This window comes from Saccopteryx bilineata, chromosome 4 (assembly GCF_036850765.1).
Source record: "Saccopteryx bilineata isolate mSacBil1 chromosome 4, mSacBil1_pri_phased_curated, whole genome shotgun sequence".
Classification (NCBI taxonomy): Eukaryota; Metazoa; Chordata; class Mammalia; order Chiroptera; family Emballonuridae; genus Saccopteryx; species Saccopteryx bilineata.
This window is the reverse complement of record NC_089493.1, coordinates 48,331,861-48,354,229: the sequence shown is the minus strand read 5'-3', so window position 1 is coordinate 48,354,229 and position 22,369 is coordinate 48,331,861. Positions and strand designations below refer to the sequence as shown.

General features: G+C 41.2%; 1 protein-coding gene across 5 annotated transcripts in view; it reads left to right on the top strand.

Annotated features, from left to right (window-relative positions):
- Positions 1-2,470: 2,470 nt before the first annotated feature.
- Positions 2,471-22,369, top strand: part of FRMD6 (FERM domain containing 6) — an 86,042-nt gene continuing 66,143 nt past the window's right edge. For 2 of the 5 annotated variants that reach the window (XM_066273766.1, XM_066273761.1), the window contains exon 1: positions 2,471-2,624. The gene's annotated coding sequence lies outside the window, so the exon portion shown is untranslated. The other 3 variants (XM_066273763.1, XM_066273765.1, XM_066273764.1) reach the window with 3 other exon arrangements.

The following is a 22,369-nucleotide window of genomic DNA, read 5'->3' as shown; positions in this document are numbered from 1 at the left end:
AACTTTGACTACCTACAAAATTATGTTCTTTATTCTAATAAGCACAGAAAAACACTTCCTGTGATAAAGATCTAAAACTACCCATTCTTTCTCAGCTCCACTCCTATCTTAAATGCATTTTGTGTTGTTTTCCAAAGCAATCCTTTCAGAATTTTATGATGTTTCAGGGGTTTATAAAACTGCTTTTAAGAGTTTTAAAGTACTTAGTTTTCTATTATGCAAGAATCTATGTGTATTGTAGTAGTCACACTGTACAATTGGGTTGTGTCCTTTCTCAGAACCTCCTGTTTGTCTCCATAGTATGATACTTATGATTCAAAAGTATTTACATAGAACATTTTGCTACAATCTAATTCTAGACAATAAACCCAATCTTAAACACATGTTTTAAAAAAGCTGTTTTAAAACATTTTGCTCCTTGGGTTACTTAATTATATTCTATTGCAGCAATGTTTCACCATCTAACAATATGTTGTTCTTTATTTGCTGATTTTTATGCACAAAGCCTGAAAAGAAATCAGATTCAGGAACTGTTTTTCCAAGATCATAACATGTTATTCATTTTTCTCATTTATATTTGTATATAAAATTTCCTAAGACATCAAATTAATTTCTTTTTTAGGTGAGAGGAGGGGAGATAAACTCCTGCATGGGCCCCAACCGGAATCCAACCGGTAGCCCACATCTGGGGCCACTGCTTGAACTAATCAGCCACTGCCTGCGAGAGAGGAAAAGAGAGAGAGAACAGGGAGAGGGAGGGGATGAGAAGCAGATGGTTGCTTCTCATGTATGCCCTGACCAGGGATCGAACGCAGAAGTCTCCACACCAGGCTGATGCTCTATCCACTGAGCCAATCAACCAGGGCCTAGACATCAAATTAATTTAAGATCTTTCCAACTCTTGTTCAGTATGTACTCATTTTGAATGTATATAAGATAAGAATGAGAGAAAAAGTCAGTCCTCCACTTTTAAATGCCTACATTGTAATCAACTGTTAACCAATTTTAAATTTAGATTAACAGCTACTACTAATTTAAAAGGCAATCATTGAAACATAGTTCTTGTCCTTTCCATTATGGAGTCATGACTCTAAATAAGTACAATATCCTTAGAAACCATTCTACTTTATCAGAAATAAGCTTTGAATGTATTGTCAATTGTGAAAAGACAAGAAGATCACACCGTTCATAATACTCGGTTCTAATGTCATGGTTCCTAAAATGTAAAAGCTGTGAATGAGACAACTATTCCAAGTGAGCTTCAGCTGTAATGAACACAGCACCTAATTTCTTTTGCCAAAAGGGCACACAGACTGGCATACTTTAAACCAATAACAGCTAGCTTTACATACTTATGTTTGGATCAAAAGATTAGGGCAGTTTTAATTAAATCTGGCTTCTATGAGCATAAATCTGATTTTGGGTAGTGTCCTTTCTCAGGTCCTCCTCTGCCTCCTTGTCTCCTCACCAATTGTCATATCCTGAACACACACCCGATTGGTCCTTTGGTGATAGGCCCTTTTGGGCGTTACTGCCCCTCAGACCAGGAGTCGCAGGCTCAGCAGTCAGCCTAAGACCTAGGAGGGTGGAGCCCAGGAGGTTGGATCCGGGAAACAGGTAGAGGATAGGCCTCTTTTCCAAGGTCTCCAATCCCCAGCTGCAGGTCCCAGTGGGCGCAGGCTCACAAGAGAAGCGTAGCTCACTCCTTTCCCAGACCCAACAACTACAGATGGCAAAAATATCCTCGATTTCAGTGCCATAAAAACAACTTCCATTGGCCCTTTCCATCATCCGCTGGCCTCTTTGGACACCTTCTGGAGCAGGCAAATATAATTTTTGAGGGATCACAGGCACTAAAACTACAGCAGAGACTGTGTCGACCTGAAGAACTGGAGAGGTAGAGTTAGCGGGGGAAGCGTGGCTTTCTGGGCGGCGCGCCCTCCATCTAGAATAAAACTCTCGAAGGCGCTGCGTCCCAAGCGATGGGTGGGCAGGTGGGTGCGGGACAGGACAGGCGGGAAGCTAGGAGTCACGAAGCCTCCTCCGCTGGAAACGCCTCCTGAGTGGCTTCCCCTCCATCCTTCTGAATTAGTAAGACGGTGTTCAGGCCATACAGCCACCCCCGGCCAGCCTGGGAGCGTTTCCGGGGAATAGGGGCCGGGAGTGGGGGTACTGACAGTGTCCCCGAACGCCTGTCTTCGCGCGAGGAAAGGCCTAGATCGCAGTGGTCCACACACAGTGTCTTTCTCTGGTTCGCCTCGCTACCCAGGACCTCGGAGAGGTGGTTTCCTTCATTTTTTCCCGCCTCGGACTCGCGGCACCCCTCCGAGGGACCCTTGGTTGGGTCCGGGGCGGGGCCGGCAGGCCCTGCACGTGTGGTCGCGAAGCGATCTCCGCGCTCCGCTCCCGGGCTTAGTTGCCTCCCCCGCCACCTCCGGGCGGGGAAGGGGCGGAGCCTCAGGGGGCGGGACGGGAGGCGTGGGTGGAGGGCGGGGCCAAACGCGGAGCGCTCCCCTAGCTGCCCAGGCCCAAGGGCTGTGAGGAGTGGGGCAGGCGCGGTGCCGGCAGGAAGGACAGACGCTGATGTGACTCCAACGCCTGGTGCTCCAGACTTTTTCTTCGAGGTACGAGGAAGAACGCGGCGCCTTGGCGCCTCCCAGCTCGCCCCCAGCCCGGCCACTGCGCCCCGGCCGCCTGCTGTGCCCCCTGGCGGCGGCTGGACCGGGCTTTGGGAGGGTTTAAGTAAAGTCGCGAGCTCCTGCTAAAGCAGTGTCCCCTTCGCCGCGTCTTTCTTCGCCTTCTCCTCGCTCCGTCGGCTCTGGGCGTCGGGCACCGGGCTGGTAGGTCGGCTCGCGCGAGTCGGAGCTCGCCCACGCCGGGGTGGGAGGACGGGCCCCGGAGCAGCCGAGCAGGGCAGCGAGGGAGACGCGGAGCTCCGGGGCTGCCTGGGCTGCGAGGGCGGGAGGCCGGCCGGGCTGCTGGCTGCGCCCTGGGTTCAGTGCATCGCGCTCGGCTCTCCAGTGCTCCCGGGCGCCCTTAATTAGGGGCGTCTGTCCGTCCCTTTTTGTCGCTGTGACCAGGCGCCGGGGCAACCCCCTGAGCCCTGCATTGCTGGGTGCGGTGCTTGCCGCCTGTTGTGCGCGCTTGGGGCCGGGCTGCCGGACTGCGGGAAGGGACCCGAGCGCAGCGTCTGCCCCGTCGTCCCTGAAAGTGCCTAATTCGGGGAGCCGGAGATTGAGTTGGAGATCGGCGGCGCCAGAAGGGGGCCTCGGTGGGATGCGAGTGGGGGGCGCAGCCTGCGAAATTTGGGTTTCTGAAGGAGCTTGCGGCGCGGCAGGCCGGGCCCCAGGCAGAGGAGAGACCACCAGCCTCCTCTCCAGGATGGCCAGGAACTGTCAGATCTGGACAGCTGGGGGCCACCAGTGTGAGGTCCACAGGGATTACAGCAGCACCTCGAGTCCCGGGACGGCATAACCAAATGGTGAGGGCGTTTTCTTAAAGGCACGAATAAATGGAAAGCTGTCAAAATAAGCATATTTTAAAGTTTGAGTGAAAGCTGGCAGATTTTCAGGCCATGCAGTTGTTTGTCCAGAGAAATATTGGCTTCTTTACTCCCTTTTCGTTTTTCTTTTTTAGCACAAATCTGTTTTGCCAGTATTTCCCTCAGGATCCGTGTATTGTCCACAGCGGGGAAGGAAAACTTCAGCAGTGTTCTCGGATTGCTTTTGACTTCAAGCCTCTGTTTTCCAGGGTTGTTTTTTTTTGTGGGGTTTTTTTTTTTTTTTTTTTTTTTTTTGAATGTGCAGAAAAAGTATCTCTTGCTGAATTTTCCATGTGTGCTCCCTTGTCTTCTTCTCTGGGACCTGACGATATTTGTTTATTGGTTTTATAAGCATCTATTTGAATTTATTTTTTTCACGAAATACTCCCCGTTGCCACAGGGTGTAGTTTACGGATTAGAAAATACTGCTGGAGAAAGCTGCTAGTGGCTTCATTTTCCAAGAATGTAAGTCATTTCCTTTCTGTGATTTCAGAGAGTTGATATTTCACAGCATCAAAACTTTGTGGGGAAAATTTTCCGTAATACATCTGTCATTAAAAAGGCTTTTGACTTTTGGATTTTTCTACTTTAGAGCAGTGCATAAAGTTAGGTTCAGCAATGTTAAAAGATAAGAAGTTTTTCAGGATCTACAGCATTTTGAGAGCTTTGTGGAAAGTATTTTTAACTAGCACCAAGATCTACAAACAGCCTGCAGGATGGAGAGTGGGGGAGGGGAGAGGAGGGGGGAGAGAGGCAGGAAAACAGATGCGTTTGTTGTTGTTCTTTGTGGTATAAAACTTCTAGCACTTAATCATTTTCCTTGGATGCGGTTTGGAGGAATAAAAGTTTTATGTTAAATATTAAAATATTTCACAATTGAGTTAGTTCTCTTTCAGTATGTTTGTAAACATACTGGATTTATATTTCATATTAAAACGGACCTTTGGGTCATTAGATGAGAAGGGTCCTCCAGGGGATATCTACTATCAAATTATCTGCAGGATATCTTCTCCAGAAAGCAGACTGACTGTACTATGAGCATTTCCCCCCTCCCACCTTCCTTGAATTGCTTGTAAGAATGCCTGAGATCTGACAGTTATGGACCACAGTTATCATCAGCTCTTATAGTGCTCAAAACATCTTCTAGGACAGGGAATCTTTCTCTCTTTTCACTCCCTTCTCTTAGGGGGGCAAATATAATTTGAACTGGAAGCTTTATGATGCTCCTGGCTCTACAGGAAAACAGACCAGGCCAGGATAAGACTGCTTTTGAAAGCAAAACGTTAGTGTTAGGTAATGATTTTTACCAACAAAAACTCATTCAAAGGGGCTAGCTGAATTTGGGGGTGGGGGTGGTTGTAGAGCGTTTCTAGTTTCTGTACTTTGTTTCCACTCTTAACTTCACTTATAAAGCTTTTGGCTTTCAGAACCAATGACATAATAGACTGTGTAGCCTTTTGTGGCAGATGCTTGAAATGAATGTTTCAAGCAGAATTGTTTTTGACTGAGCTGTCAGGTTCAGAGTTTAGTGTAAATGAGTCCTGTCTCACAACTAACTTTTCTGATAAAGGAATTCTTTGTAGTTTTCACTTGGATGTTGCACATTTTGATTTCTAAGGCTACGGGGTTTACAAAAAAAAATATAAAACCTGCAAACAATTATTTTATTACATGAAAGCCAGTACCAAGGAAAGATTAATTCAGTCCAGATGTAAAAATGTATGTGAATTTTAGATTTGGATGATCTCAACAAGTTTTCCCTCTTGTTGATGAGGCTGCCTGGATCCCAGATGGCATGCACAAATTGATCCTTTCGGTGGGTTTCTGAGTTCAGAACTCAATTTCATGGGCCTTTTCTAAAGTCATTTTAATATTGTTTTAGGCCTTTTTAAGAACAGAAAGTTTTCTGCATTTATGTAGAGATGGGGGTTTTTCTTATTACTCATTCATACAAATCTCACAAATGCCCTGGTTTAGTAGATGAAGCCTATTTCATAAGTGGGGAAAGCGAGGTATTCAGTATTGTGTATACTTAGGGGCAAAGTATGGAAGGTTTGGCTTTCAAGTATGCAAATTCCAACTCTCTTCTTTTAAAGAAAAAGAAAAAGTTTGAAGTATGTTTACAGTCTTCTGTAGAATCCTGTTGGAACACAGTTTGTATTTTCTGACTCAGAGATTGGTCCTTATATGATGATCTTCTTATCCCTCTCTCCCCTCTGCCAACAAGAAATAATACACACATAGAAAAAAAAGGAAAAAATGGAAACAATGCATACAGAAAAAAACAAAACAAAACACCACTAACACAACTTCTAGGAAAACTGCAGTATTTTTTCAACACCAAAGATGTGAAGGGTATGTGTTGCACACTTAAAATTATATATATTTTAGGAAGTCTTTCTGTGATTATATAATTACACATTTTGGAAGTTTGATTAGGTTGTGATTGTGTATAAGGCAATCAAATGTATGGGGGGGATAGGAAAGATTTAGTGAAAGAATTTTATGAGTGGTGAAATTTTAGTTAAAATGTATCTTTCATAAAATTCAAATAGGCAAAATGGTATTGTTGGCCTCTGGAGTTAAACTTTGAGACAGGGGTAGTTGTAAGGGCTTTTTGAATTGTACCTTATCCTGAGGGAAGAGGCTTTGGGGGCCTGTAAAAGTAAGTAGAAACAAGTGAAAGGGATAATTTGAGAGGAAGGAGGAAGTAAAGTGCTAGACATTGAATTGCAAGGAAAATTAAACTTGGATCAGTATTTAAAACAAGACAAGTAGGGAGAGCTTTATATTTAAAACTGGGAATTAAAGAATAAGATCTTTTTGGCTGAGAAAAACGGATTAGCTTAAGGTATACAACATGAAATAGTGGTAAGTAGTATTTAGTGTGGAAATCTTGCCTGCATTTTAAAAAAATGTTTATTTAATTGATTTTAGAGAGAGAGGAAGAGAGACAGGAACATCAAGCTATTCCTGTATGTGCCCTGACCGGGGATTGAACAAGCACTTTGGGATGATGCTTTAACCAACCAAGCTATCCGGCCAGGGGATCTTGCCTGCATTTGTGTTGAACCACTAGTTTGGTGTTAAATAGTGTTCAGGGACTGGATGCTTATGACTGTGTCCCCCCAACCCACCCCAACCCACTTCCCATTTCAAAGACCGGAACCACTTATCTTTTGTTGTAAGCTTTAATTATTCTACAAATATTTAATTAGTCCTCCAGCATTTGGGAGAACTAGACTGCCCTCCCCCATGCTCTGGGACCAGAGGAGCTCTACCGAAATACTAGCTGAAGTTATTATCACAAAGTTTAGCGTGAAAACAAGCAAGCTGTGCTTCCAATGATCTTCTGTGAATTGGAGGTATCATTAACTTCTAATGTAAGTTTGTGTGCTATCACTTTTTATATGTATCAAATGGAGTAATTGTGCAATATACCACATTGATCAAAGAAGGGTCATTGAACACTAGAAGAAGAAAGAAATCAGTGATCTGACAGCTGGTTGTATTACCGGATTAACCAGCTCCAGGTCAGAGGAGAAGGGGGCTTCGCTGGAGCACCCTGAAGTCTGCAGCACAGCATTTTCTGGAATGCCTTTCCCTGCCTGTGTGGCCTTACCTAGTGGAGTTTGAACTATAAAGCAGGAAACCAGGTAGATTTGGTCATTATCCGGGTGATTTCATTAATGTGAGAATTGGGGTAATTCTGACCAAAAGTATCTATTCTAGAACCTCAGTGTTGTGAATTGATTATTCTGGGGTATTTTTAGATGTTTTCTAATAACTTTGTCTTTGTACATACATATTGTAGAACTTTGGGCAGTAATGTTTTCCTGATATATGAAGACAGGGAAAAGCAGTATTTTATGTTTAATTGCCCTGGTTTCATGTGAAGGAGGAAATCATTATAAAAATCAAGAAACTTCTGAATCAAGATATTAGGAAATTAGGGAAGTTTCTTACTTAGCTTCTCAAATGTAGATGTTTTTCTCCCTGTAGGCAGCACCACTTGTGCTGTCTAGTTTTAGTAGATTGCTTTTCTGTGGGGAGAGAGGTCCCTAGGCTTAATTTCTTTGAATGAACTTCTTGTTGATGATTACATACAACCAGAAAATGCACTGACCAGAAGTGTATAGCAAAAAGTGATCATAACCAGGCAACCAGCATCCAAATCAAGGGACAGAACATCCCCAGCCCAGAAGTCTCTCCCTATGGTCAGAATCTCTGCTCCAGCGGTAACCACTGTTCTGACTTTTATTGCCAATGGTTGGTTTTAACCTGTCCTTGGACTGCATTTAAATGAAATATCAGTTCTGTTTTGTGTTTTCTTTGCTCAACATAGTGTCATGCCCAAATTGATGCAGGTAGCAGTAGCTCTATTTTCTTTTGTTTCTGTGAATGAATATACCCAGTTTATCTATCCATTCTATTAATGGATGTGTGGGTAGTTTGGGGCTGATATAGTTGGGTGTGAACTTTTGACAGCTCAAGGAAAAAGAAGCACATAGGTATTGAAAGAAGAGCATAGTCTTAAGATTAAAAGAAAAAATACTTCAGAAATGTGAGAGAAAAAATGCAACATCATGAAAACACTAAAGGCTCAACTCAGTCTGCAGAATCCTAGTGTTTCAGGGACACAGTGTGGAATATACTAACTGGATATTGCCAGATTTCATTTGAGAATTGGAAGAGGGAGGGGACGTTAGGTGACAGTTAGCCCATCACTTTTTAGAGGTGGAGGGATTGAGGTCCCGTATAGCAAATAACAGTGCCCAGAGTAGGAGCCACTTCTGACTGTCTAGACTAGTGGTATCTGAGGGCTGAAACCCAGCCACCTAACTGAATCCCCTGGCCTGAGGACAGGGAACTCTTTTCTGATTCACACAAGGGTGACCTGTGGACAGACAGATTCACGCGTGTTCGGAGAAAATGGAAGTGTAGCCCCGTGAGGCAGAATTTTAGTTCCTCAAGCCCTCTCTGCCTCTCTCCATCTAGAGCCTTTGGGAGTTCTCTTTTCCCCTTTCCCTCTTTTCTCCCTCTCTCCCAGGGCTCTCCAGTGAGACGTTGGTTGCTTTATGAAGCTAAGTAGGTGATATTTCTGTTTGATTGTTGGTTTATGAGTGCTAAGTAGGTGATATTTCTGTTTGATTGTTTCATTGATTCGTGAATGATCTAGAATGGACCCTAATTTCAGAAGACTGCTTTCTAACCGCCTTTTAAAATAGTTCATTCCTAAGAAAATGTTGCAGAAAAGATTTTTTTTTTTTTTTTGGCCTTTTCCTGCCATTATGCCCCTCCCCCTAGACCCTCTCTCTGTTTTTTTAATTCTGAAATATCCCTGGAAACATCCGGTCTCTAGCTAAAACAACAGCGGAATTCTGATGCCCAAGTCTGTGGCAGTCCCCAGGAAGCACTTATTGTAAAACATGGGATTATGATTTCACTGAGAAATCGAATGGGTAAAACAAAGTGCTTGCAAAGGAAAGCTATTGCTATAGATAGTTTCTTTCATGTTTCCCTAAGGAGAGAGGAAAGGCTCAGAATTTCAGCATGGGCTCATTAGACAGGTGAAAAACGGTTAATAACAGACATTTTACAAACGGGTAGTAAATATACACTGTCCAAATGACATACTGCTTATAATAGCAAAACCTTAGCGTTCCTAATCTCCGAAAGTAATAAATGTGCTCACTATAGGGCCACAACTCTGACAAGTTGCTCACTGAGATTACTACAGAAAACAGTACTGTGTTATGAGGACAACATGGAAGAGAGGCACTGAAGTGTAATAGTAAGAATGAGATCTTTTAGGTCAGTTGTCTGGGGCCCAAATCCATCCGTGCTCCACTGTTCTGCAGTGTGTAACCTTGGGCAAGTTACTTAACCTCTTTCAAGCTTTTCTCCTCATCTGTTAAATGGAGACAAGAGTAGTAACCATCCTAAAGGGTTGTTTAGATTATTAAATGAAATACTAGATGTAAAGCAACTACTATAGCACGGTCTGACACATAGTAAAAAGTCAAGTAATGTTAGCTCTTATTATCTAAGACAAAGAAATGATGTATACAAGGATTTCAAGTTTTCTCGGACTTCCCCCAGGCCTTTGTTTATAAGCAGTTGTCCACAGGATTTTATGACAGTATTTTGTTTATTGATGGCATTAAGTGGGCCACAGAACCGCACATTTCTCGGTTCCAGATAATGGGCAGTCTGTACTGCTGCACCAGGAGCAGCTGGCCCGTTTTACTGATCACTAATTGATCAAGTTATTTTTCCTAATTCTCTTCTAATTCCTAGCGATCTCAGGCCCCCAGCTTCTGCCTGCTGGATAATTATTTCTTTCCAGAGGCCAAAGAGTAAATCTACAGATTTAAAAATTCTTTTTATGATGATTAATGTTATGTGAAGTACTTTTAAAATTAAAGAGTACCAATGGCCCATGTCTTTTGCTCTTGTACCCTGTAGATTTTATGAGTCCTTTTAAAGAAAGCCACTGCACTGTTATTTGTATAACAGTGTTGTTTATTTCTCCCAGCCCCATCCCCCACCATTGGCACAGTTTATATAATGTGGGTCAGACTCCTTTATAATTTTCTGTTGTGGGGCCTAGAGCGTAAAATTTTAAACCATTCGTTCAAAGGAAATTAATAGGCTGAAAGTTTCAAAGCAAGTGTGTAAGAAAAACAAACTTCAGCACGTTAGAAAGGCTCATTTACATCTAAACAGCATAATTACAAGCCCAGTCAAAATAGGCACAGGATCCTCCAGAATAATCATGATGTATCATTTTGATCTGTTCATTAAAAGAGGGTCCTACCCCAGATAACCCTGTTCCCTGTTATGTGTTGTGTAATATCTTAGACTTAGTAAACAGAATGTTTTTAAAATGTTCACTAAGCCTATCAAAAAACAGGTTTTACATCTTTATGAAGTATTCATGTCTGCGATGATACTTTTGTGCAAGATCTACTGAAGTGTTTCTTGTCTAGGTGGGAGAACAAAATACTTGTGTGGAAAGGTACGAGATGTTTCAGGTAAGTACTAAACAGAGTCCTGATTTAGGGAGCAAAATCACTGAGGGCCAAAGGTAGTCTGTTCCTAGCTTCCGTGAGGCCCCTGGAGATGTGTTGGGCCATGTGATCAGGTTGAGAGCTTTCTATTCTTCAAGTGCAAATGAGCTTTTTTAAGAACAAAAAATGTTTGCCTGACTGGTGGCGCAGTGATAGAACGCTGACCTGGGACACTGAGGTCCCAGGTTCAAAACCCTGAGGTTGCCGGCTTAAGCGCAGGCTCACCAGCTTGAGCATGGGGTTATTGGCTTCAGCGTGGGATCATAGACATGATTTCCTAGTCACTGGCTTCAAGCCCAAGGTCGCTGGCTTCAGCAAGGGGTCACTGGCTTGGCTGGAGCCCCCTGGTCAAGGCACGTATGAGAAAGTAACCAATGAACAGCTAAGGTGCCGCAACAACAAGATGCCTCTCATTTCTCCTTTCCTGTCTCTTTCTCTGTCTCTCTCTCTTCCTCTCTCACACACAGAAAAAGAAAGAACAGAAAACTTCAGGATATGGTAAAAATCTCAACTGTTAAAAGAAAACTATGACATTGGAATGATTAAATGTTTAATTAAATTCATTTATTTATTCCTCATAATGTATGCCTACTGTGTGCCAGGCAGTGTTGTAGGCCTCAGAGTTATGTCAGTGAGCAAAATAAAAAAGCTCTGCCTTCATGGAGCTTATATCCTATCAGAAGAAAAACAATAAATCTAACAAAGTGAATTTTATAGGGGTACAGGAAGTAGGAAGTGGGAGCGTTGGCAGTTTGAAATACAGCAGGTCTCCGAATAATGCCATTTTGTTCAACATCGTTTTGTTATAACGTTGACAAGCCACAGGAACTTGACTCTTTTATATCAGTTGCCCTATGGTAAAATTGGTTTCATTTATATGTCTTTTTCTTAAAAACCACATAACCTGTCTACGAGGGAAGTGAGGACTTACGGTAGTGTGGACAGAGTTGGCCTCACTGAGATAATTAGCCATCAGAGACACCTGGGGGACGTGTGTTCCAGCAGAGGGACGAACAGAGACCTCAGGTGGAAGTGTGCCTGTTGTGTTCCAGGAACAGTTAGAAAGACCACGAGGTAGTAGTAGATGAGGTCAAAGAGTTCTGGAGAGCATATTATGTAGGGCTGGCATGGTGGGCCATGTTAAGAACGTTGACTGTTACTCCGAGTGGAATGGGGAATCATTGGAGAGGTTAAACGGGGGAGTAAGGTGACTTGACTTTCATTTTAATAGAATCACTGGCTGCAGTGTTGAGATAGAAAAATGGATGGTCAAGAGTGGAAGCAGGGATACAGGTTAGCAGCCGTTGCAGTAATCCAACTGAGAGATGCCAGTAGCAGTGGAGGAGGGGGTGAGAGATGACCAAGACTTCTTTTGTAGGTTGAACTGATGGGATTTCCTGGCCAACTGTTTGAGGAGTATGAGAAAAAGATCAGAGTAAGGATAACATCACAGCTTTTTGTATAATTATGGAGTTACCATGAACTGAGATGGGGATCTCATGGAGGAGCTGGTTTGGGAAAGATAGCTACGAGCTGTGTTAAGCATGTTATGTTAAACTTCTAAGTGGAGAAGTTGAGTAGGTTGTTGGGTATAGGAATCTGGAGTTTAAAGAATAGGTCTTGGCTGCAGATCTAAACTTGGAAGTCACCAACAGACTTGGGATGAGATAATTTGGGAAATGTGTGTAGACAGAGAAAGCCATCTACGGTTGCAGCTTTGGGTTCTATCAGTATTTACAGTTTCTGGAGAAGAGATCTCATAAAAGAATATCTTAAACCAAAGGAATTATGCACATATTTCTAACATAGTGGGCCTTAGTTGATTTCCTAAGCAACAGTGTTGTTTTTAAATGTTACTTCTGTTGACCCATGCCATGGGAAGCAGGAACTCTGAATTACTTTTCTGGGATAATGTACTTGGGTTGGGCCTGAGGAGCTTCAGTCTCAGGGTGAGTTGATAAGGAGGAACCAGTAACGAAGAGTGAGAAGGAGCAGCCGGAAGGATAGGAGGGAAATTAAAAGAATATCCTTGAAGTCAAAGTAACTGTCTCAGGGAGGAGAGTGAATCACTGGTGTCATGGGTTGCTTAGAGGTCAAGTAGGATGAGGTGCTCTTTGGGTTTAGTAATGGAAGTCATTGGTGACTTTGATCTGAGCCATGTCAGGTCGTCTGAGCTATGTCAATGGAGAACTGGGGACAAAAACCTAGTTGGAGTAGGCTCAAGAGAGAATGAAAAGTTTATGAAAGGTAATTCTGATTTTCAGTTCAGTTTCTCATTCACATCTAGATTCAATACTAGATGTGAGTACACTTTAATATGTCTGATAGAATATGGGGTGGAACTTTGGAATGCTGGGAGCCATGAGGGTCTTAAGCAGTCTCTGACAGGGATGGCAAGCCTTTGAGCTTCCCCCGAGTTGTTATTGGTAAAGCCCTAGTGTGTGGATTGTAGTCTGTTTCTTTGAAATAGAGAAAAGTTCTAATGTCATTTCTTTAAATTTTTATGGCCTCTTGGAAGCACTATCACTTTGTTAAGACTTTCTTGTTTTGTTTTCTAGTTCAGCCCATTGATCCTTTATTTGAAAAGTATACAACAGAGCCCCAGTGAGACTCGCGCTTTGAGTTGGCTTCTTTTTCAGCAGTGGTGATAGGTTTGAGCTGAGAAGACCAAGCATGCATCCTAGTGCCCCAAAGCCTGGAAGCCTTTATTCTGAGAGTGCATGGCTCAGGTTTGGGGTTCTCAAGAGCCAGAGTAAATGAAGTCATAGAACCATTGCTTGTTTAAAATTTCTTTTTTACTTTGTTGATGATTTTCATTGTGAATATTATTTCAAAGCACATGATTAAGCAATTTTCAGAGCTCTGACCTTTTTTTTTTTCTTTTTTTTTCTTTTTCTTTTTTTTGGACTATAGTGAGAGAGAGGAGAGAGAAGAGGGAAGTGGAGCCAGAAGCATCAGCTCATAGTACTTGCTTCTCATGTATGTGCCTTGCCCCAGCAAGTCCTGGTTTCAAACCAGCGACCTCAGCGTTCCAGGTTGACTCTTTCTTTATCCACTGCGCCACCATAGGTCAGGCTCATAGCTCTGTATTTTATGTCATAATTATGCACCAAGAATTTTCTCTTCTGGGAATTACATTTGAATTATAATGCTAACTTTCTATAATACTATCATCAAAATGATTCAACAAGTCTCTGATGCTAATTACCTTTTCTTTCCCTAAGCTGATTAAAATGCTAACACATAGGCCTTTAATGCATAACTATTGTTTTTGGGTAGTTAAAAGCTTACAGTGATTGTAGAATTAACACTTTGTTCCATGTGTTTGAGTGTTGTTTGGTAATAAAGAATAGTAATAGTTTTTAGAAAGTTGCTAATTATGGGAAAATGCTGGAAAGAGCAAGGACTCTATTTGCAGTAGATGATGCACATGTTTTTTGAGGAGTGGAACTCGGTGATTATATAATGTGTTTCTGGCGGGTTCTGGCATACACACATCGTGTCCGCATTCTTTTAGGTACTGCTCTCTCAACACTGTTTTATTAATATCATTTTGAATGTTTTTTCAGCTGAAGCTTATAAGTCACTCTACAGTTAGTTAAGTGACTGTAATTGGCTTGTAACAGAAATACACAAGGCCAATGTGAAATAATTTGGCAATGCTGAGCATTTTACATGGTAAATACGAGAGTGTGCAAAGGAGTAAAACTATGCAAATTTTGAAGAAATGTTAAGCTAAGTCAGTGACTACTGAGTGATCTCTTAGAGTGGAATTCAGCATCCCAAACCAGAGTTGCAAGCCTGTGGCCCACCAGGAAGTTGGCTACAGGCATGTTTTGGGTTTTGACACAGCGTTAAAAACATTTATTTGACAACATTTAAAATTTGCTAATTTTACATTAAAAATTTTTACTTTTCACACCTTCTTTTGAATAACTGGAAGGTGTGCCAGTGATCTCTTGGAGCAGTGTACCAGCTTCTCCTCTTATATGGAACGTGTGCTCTTCGGTCACCCATTGTCCCCGCAGAGATCCTCTTGCCCCCAGGATTGAGACCAAGTGGCTGTTGGTATTTTTTTTTTGTCCTGCAGGCACCTGCTGTAGGCACTGAGTTTGCTATCCCTGTGTTCTAGTTACTTAACACAGCTCCTTGTCTGGCCTAGCAGTTGTCCCCGTTGTCCCATCAGGCACTCACCTTACACACTTAGTCTGGGCCATGCTTCCCCTTCCACTGAACGGAGCTGCACGCTTCCTGTCTCGCTTCACAGGAATGCAGCACATGCTCCTGCAGAAACATCTTTTTAATATTTTGTTCTAACTCTCCAATTGTAGTTTAAATTTCATGAGGACAATGACTATATATTACAATATACTAGTGCCTGGCAAGTTTAATTGAGACTTAGTAGATTGACTGTTGTTTAGATTTAGCTTCTAGTGGATGGTAATCTGTGAGTATAATGATGCTGTAGAAGAATTAGAATATCAAAGTCTTGTGTAAAGTTAGCTTCCTCAATAGGGCTTTTTGAATTTACTTTGTAACTTTGTAGTAACATTTATGTAATCTGTTTTGAGTATTAATTTACTATAAACACCTCATTTATTGCCAGTTCTCTGATTCTGTTATGTAGTTGGATGAAATTTCCAAGTAAATGCGACATTATTACATCCTATTTTATTATTTTAGATATGCTTCTTTCTAATGGCTAATATAGTTCTTAATGTCTTATTTTTCTCATTCATTTGACAAATACTGTATACAGAAGACCCTTGAGAAGGTATGAAGTTGACAGGCATGATGATACCTGCTTTCTTGAAGCTTTGACCTTTTAGTTAAAACCCCCCAGGCAGATATTAAATAATGGGGTCTATAATTGTTTAATTTGACGAGTATTACTAAAAAGTAGGGATGCTCTGAGAACTTATAAAAGAGCACTTTGGTCTGGGGGTGGGACTGTTGTGGGGAGTCTTAACACGACTAAATTCCAGACTCCTGACTTTCTCATAATTTCATAGCAGTTTGTAAAATATTCTTTTTTTTTTTTTTTTTAACAGGACAGAGAGAGAGTCAGAGAGAGGGATAGATAGGGACAGACAGACAGGAACGGAGAGAGATGAGAAGCATCAATCATCAGTTTTTCGTTGCAACACCTTAGTTGTTCATTGATTGCTTCCTCATATGTGCCTTGACCGCGGGCCTTCAGCAGACCGAGTAACCCCTTGCTCAAGCCAGCGACCTTGGGTCCAAGCTGATGAGCTTTGCTCAAACCAGATGAGCCCATGCTCAAGCTGGCGACCTTGGGGTTTCGAACCTGAGTCCTCTGCATCCCAGTCCGACACTCTACCCACTGTGCCACCGCCTGGTCAGGCTGTAAAATATTCTTTATGTAAACATTTAACCTTAGAAACAAATAAATGAAGAGGTAATTTCTATAACAATATAAGAGTTTAAAAATAAAACTTTTCAAAATAATTTACCATTGGCTGTAATCATTGCATTAATGATAAAGAAAGAATTGTCATTTATAGCTCTAGAGTTTACTGTCTATAGCTTGGCACCTGAGTTGCACTCTGTTTAAATAAGTAAATGAAAGGGAAATTGGGCAAGAAGTTTCAGCTAAACACTCACAAAACAACTTCTATGAAACTTAACGTTTTCAAAGGTGTTTGCTGTAAAGACTTTTTTTTCTTACGGCTCTCAAAAATAGGTTCTAAAAAAAAAACTAATTTATTTCTTGAAGAATAACTAGTGGATAGTACCTTTATTTTATACTTCCAAGCCCATGACTGAAAAAAATTAGTAGTGTGTCTGTTTGGTCTTTTAGTGATGTAAATAGGTGTCATAAGAAAACCTCAGCAGTCAAGTTGGTGACATAATGTGAGTGGGACAAAAAGTAGAGTAGAATTTTGTGTGGTTGTATATATTTCATCACAACAATCAGAAATGCTTTTAAGTATTCTTTTTCCAATGAAAGCAGAATTCTATACTTAACTAAACCTGTCTAAATATAGTGGTAAAGTTAATTTTTTGCATAGTTGAGTGTCAAACTGAAACAGAGGTCAGCTGTGGTGGTGCCATTTCTGAAATCTCTCTTGAGAAACTCATGTTACTTGTGATTATAGAAGATTCAGACAAGTTAACATACTGAAGGAAGTTTTCAAATAAACCCAAGATTTCCAAATGTGATCTTCAGGAAATCAAAGCAAATGAGATCAGAGTTTGATTTTTTAAGAAATGTCAAGTGACATGTAGAATTTAAAATAAAATCTTTTTAGCCTCAAATATTCATTAACTGAGCCCAGTCATTTTAAATCTGCAAGAAGGTTGTTGAACTGATGATGTGTAATATACTGAATTATTTTACTTTTACTGGTGCCCAGAGAAATGGAAATTTTCTTCAGTTTCAGATACAGAGTAAAACCTAGCAAGGAAAGCTAGTAGAAGTTACCTAATTTATGACATAAAGTTTCCTTTAATAATTGCCTTAAGGATTCTTGAGCAAGGCTTATGTTTCTGACCAATAAGTTTTCAGCAAATTTGTAATCAGTATCTTATAGATACTGTTTTTTCAATGCTAACATTAAATAGGAATACATATTACTGATATGGGAAGAGATATTTTGTATATATGTCAGACTTGGGAGATAGGCTTATGAGTTTTCATAAACACACTTCTCTTACTTCTTTTATGGGTCAGATGACTCTATGATTTGTTCCAGGTTTAAATCGATGATGATTCTGTCACCTTAGATAAATCAGAAAGAATAAAGCTATAATAGTGTTGGGCTTAAATCAAGATCCAACGGTTTACTGGGAGCAAGGGAAGAATTCAAGAGAGGTAGAAATGTAACATTTTATGTGTCCTCAAAGAGCTTACTGCCTACCTGGGGAGATGTGAGTGAGTAACCTCTGTAACATAGACCATAACATCATACCAGAAAAAGATGTATAAACAGGAGTCACCATTGCAACCTGTCAGGATGCAGACTACAAAGTGGAATTCAGTTGACCACTACCCATCCTACCCAGATCTCAAAACTTCAGAACATTTTCCACCCTCTTTGCAATTGACAATATATCTCAAAGTTTCCTCAGTAGAAAATAGGTTATACATTAAAATGCATTAATTTCGGTCCTAAACAGAGTGGGGCAAAATTAGATTTACAATTGTGAGTACATGAAACACTGATTTTATTCTTGTATTATTATTTATTTATTATTGTATTTTTCATATGAACAACTGTAAACCTACTTTTGCCCTATCTGTATGAACATAGAATGCAGCGATAGAAATTATCTGTGATTTCTCCCTGAAAGAAGACAAGGTCTCTTGAAATGCCTAAACTAGTTTGGGGTTTCTTGTTCCTCATGCCTTCAGTTTTCAATAGCATAATGAAGGTGCAAGTTTCGTTTGCTTTCCTGGGGTTGATGAAGGCATAAGCTTAATACATTGCAAATGCCCATTTAATCTTTGCTGCAGTTTTTTTTTCCTGCTTGGCTTGACACCTGGTGTCCACTCCTGTGTGGTGGTGATCAAGTTGGCCATGAGGAGGTAGTCTTAGCATGATGTGGACCTATGACTATCTCAGTTGGTATGCTTGGCCCTGTGATAATAATGGACTTCACGTTTTCACATATAAGAGTTTATATTGGTTTACCTTTATTTCAGATTGGGGTAAGGGAAAGACCCAAAAGTTGGGATGATTTCTAATAAAACTTTTGTATTGCTGTGCCATCCATCTTATCTGTTATTGCCTTAACCTCTTTGGAGATAGGAGTTGTGGCTTCCCCGACTTCTGTTTCTTCAATCATCTTCTGTTTTCTGTTCCTGCTTATCTCACCACTTATGTATTCTCCATTATTATAGAAAAAAAAAACTTATATGGTATGTTCTATATTAGGGTTAAAAGGTTAATAGAAAAAAATTTAAATTATGTACAGAGATTCTGTTCCCTCGTAGTGTATTTTGCTCAGGTGTGTGTGTGTTTGTCTGTGTTTATTGTATGTATGTGTTTTCCTCCCTGAGGATATTAATAAAGTTACTTTGGAAGTACCTTTATGAATTTATTTAAACCTTCCACAAGCCAGGGAGCAGTTTGACTCATAAAACAATCTAAAACTGTGTTTATGAAAGCCCATGTATATATCTTCCAAGTCTGACACATGAGTGAAATATATTATATAACGCTTTCATAAGCATAATACATAGTTAGATTTAATAAAGTGTTGAAAAATAAGATTTTTTGAGCTGTCTGGGATGGAGCTGCAGGCAGTTACCGCCAAATCACCCTGAGCCCGGACCTCAGAGGACCACTTTCTGTCCCCTCTGGCAGATGCCGTGGCCTAGGCCAGAGCAATGACAATTTGAGAGAGTGGGGGAACCCCCCAAGGATGCCCAGGTGTGATGGCGTGGGCCGGACCGAAAGGCCTGGTTAAAGAGTACTAGTAGAGCAACAGAAGATTTGAAGGAAAAGATCCAACACAAGACATGTGAAAAGCCAATAGTACCCATAGGTTGACTGGGCACGGTGGCCGCTCTTACCTATGGCCTCGACTGCTCTCAGCCCGCGCTCCCAGCTCATGATGTCACCCGGATTGCCGCCCTGGCTTTCACGGTGGCAGCCAGCCCTCTGGGTCTGGCAGCGCCCACTCTGAAATCTCCGGGGACCTCATTCCTAGCCCCAGGAGCAGTCACGAGTCCTGCCACAGGACTTCCCCCCCCCCCCCCCAACAAGCCCCTGTGTCAGTCGGGAAGAAGTGGCCAGTTGGTTAACAGATTTTTTTTTCATGAATCTCAGGTTTGGTTCCATTTGGGTTTGGCACTCAAATGTGGCATCTCTCTACTCCCTGCTTAATAAACTCTGATCCACTTGTAAAAAAAGAAAAACACATTTGTTTAAATTATCAAGAAATATAGAGATTGAACTTTGAAGGTTACCAATGGACTGTAGCTTATAAAAATGTAGCTAGAACATTTTCTTCAAGGAAACAAATCCAGATGTCATTGATTAGGTTCCCATGGTGATTTAAAAAAATCGTATACATGTTTCTAAATGTTTGCTCATGAGAATAATTTAGGTAAGCATAATTCCAAATAGTGTCCTTTCAATCCTCTGAGATGCTAAAATGTAAAATAGGTTTTTATAAATTAATATACATCTTAATTAATAAGGTTTTTTTCCTGCCTAAATGTAGATAACAATATAGTCATACAGTATGATTAAGAATTTTTAACTGACCAGTGGGGTTGCAGGGGGTAGAGTGTCATCCTGAAACATTGAGGTCCCAGGTTCGACTACCCTCCCGAAATTACCAGTTTGAACGTGAGCTCGCTGGCATAATCCCAAGGTCGCTGGCATGAGCAGGGGGTCACTGGCTCGGCTTGATCCTCCCCACTCTTGTCAAGGCATGTACGAGAGGCTATCAATGAACAACTAAAGTGAAGCAACTAAGAGTTGATGTTTTTGCTCTCTCTCTTTCAAAGTCAATTTTAAAAAAAAGAATTTTAACTGTCATAAAGAGTTTGTTATTATTTTTTTTTTTTTGTATTTTTCTGAAGTTGGAAACGGGAAGCAGTCAGACAGACTCCCACATGTGCCTGACCGGGATCCACCTGGCATGCCCACCAAGGGGCGATGCTGTGCCCATCTGGGGCGTCGCTCTGTTGCAACCATAGCCATCCCAGCGCCTGAGGCAGAGGCCATGGAGCCATCCTCAGCGCCCGGGCCAACTTTATTCCAATGGAGCCCTGGCTGTGGGAGGGGAAGAAAGAGACAGAGAGGAAGGAGGGGGTGAAGGGTGGAGAAGCAGATGGGTGCTTCTCCTGTGTGCCCTGGCCGGGAATTGAACTCGGAACTCCTGCACGCCAGGCCGACGCTCTACCACTAAGCCAACCGGCCAGGGCCAAGTTTGATTTTTTTTATTTTTTTAAATTTTTTATTTTTATTTTTATTTATTCATTTTAGAGAGGAGAGAGAGAGGGAGAGAGAGAGACAGAGAGAGAGGAGAGAGAGAGACAGGGGGGAGGAGCTGGAAGCATCAACTCCCATATGTGCCTTGACCAGGCAAGCGCAGGGCTTCGAACCGGCGACCTCAGCATTTCCAGGTTGAAGCTTTATCCACTGCGCCACCACAGGTCAGGCAGATTTTTTTTTTTTTTTTTTTTTAATTACAGTTCAGAAGTTGAGCTATAGCTGATTTTTGAGTGAGGTCATGCATCTTGAAGTATTTTTAGAGAATGGAAGCTACTACTGTGATGAAATAATAATATTTGAAACTGCTTTGTAAATGTGGTATCCTGTACAGACACATCTTAAAGTCTTATCGCAGTTATCCGATAGTCTCATTACTGCTGACAGGTGTCAGCAGGACAAAGAAGAGTGTAGAAATTATTATAGTGCACATGGGCCAGCCCACAGCAAGGTTGCTTAACCAACCTGGACTGCAGGCAGGTCATGAGGTGGAGACTCTCTGAAACTCTAAAATTAAACATAAATGTGTAAGTGTGCATGGACACATATTTGTAGATCAAGGATGCATAATGTTCAGATTATCTAAGAACCATGATTTGTATGTATTCACTCTTCCTTGAAAAGATGGTGAGCATTAACTTCCTTCAGGTAGACTTTCTAGCATCATCATAATTTATACGTATATGACACCTTGTAGTTTTAAAGGGAATTTAAAAGAACCTTTTATTTGATCCTCAAAGTAACAGTGTTTTACAGATGAGAAGGTTAAATGGCTAGTATGATTTGACACCGTTACCTGGCGCAGTTGTGACAGAACGGGAACATGATACTGTCCTTCTGACTCTGAGGCCTGTGCTCTTTTTCTTGCCACCACAGTCAGTCACTGTCACCCTGTTGGTAAAATATTTCTAGACCATTTACAAAATATTGTGCAACATTTTGATTTCTTAGCCTTTTTAAGTCAATTTTAGTTTTTGACAGATAGTATATCAATTTGTATTCCTTAATTGGCTTACATTGATTTTGCCATGGAGATTTTTTGCGTCAGTCTGAGCTAGACAGGGTAATCGTTTCAAACACATTCTACTTTCCATGATAATGCATTTAACTTGGCACAAAATTCCAGATCATTAGATTTTATCTGAAAGAAGCAAGATACGTGTAAAATTCCACATTGTCAGTCCTTTGTTCAGAGCAGCTGTTACCTTGAAAAAGGCTCTTAATTCGTGGGGTTGGTGAGTGAAGAGAAATTAAAATAGAGGTGTTTTGAATGGTTTCACATTCTACTCTCAAAGGTGAGGCCACAAGTACAGTTGCTTGATTTTCTCTTTAGAACTTTGTAATTTTTAAATTGGAATAAAGAGGGCTGTGAAGCTGGATGAAATCGTGCTGTTCTATGGAAGGAAGCACACGGACTAGAGGCTTTTCACTAACGTGGATTTTGCAGACGAAAGCAGATTTAGCATGAGCACATCTGCAGTTCATTCTTTCATTCAACAGCCGTGTATATGCTAAGCGTTTTGCTGGAAATTCAGTGCTGAACAAGGCATGGGCCTGTCCTCTAGAAGTTAGAGCCTGGTTGATGAGGGGAGGCAAACAAATGTACCATGTAACAAGTGAAGTACTACTTATTCAAAACTCTGCCATTCAGGTTTTCTTGTTTTGTTTTTTAAATAAGAAATTTTCTTTTCTCACTCCAGAATTCTTACTGGGATGATACCATTGATAAACATAAAAGGACAACCTCTGTTTTTACTTAGTGTCCTTTAAAATTATATTCTATTTCC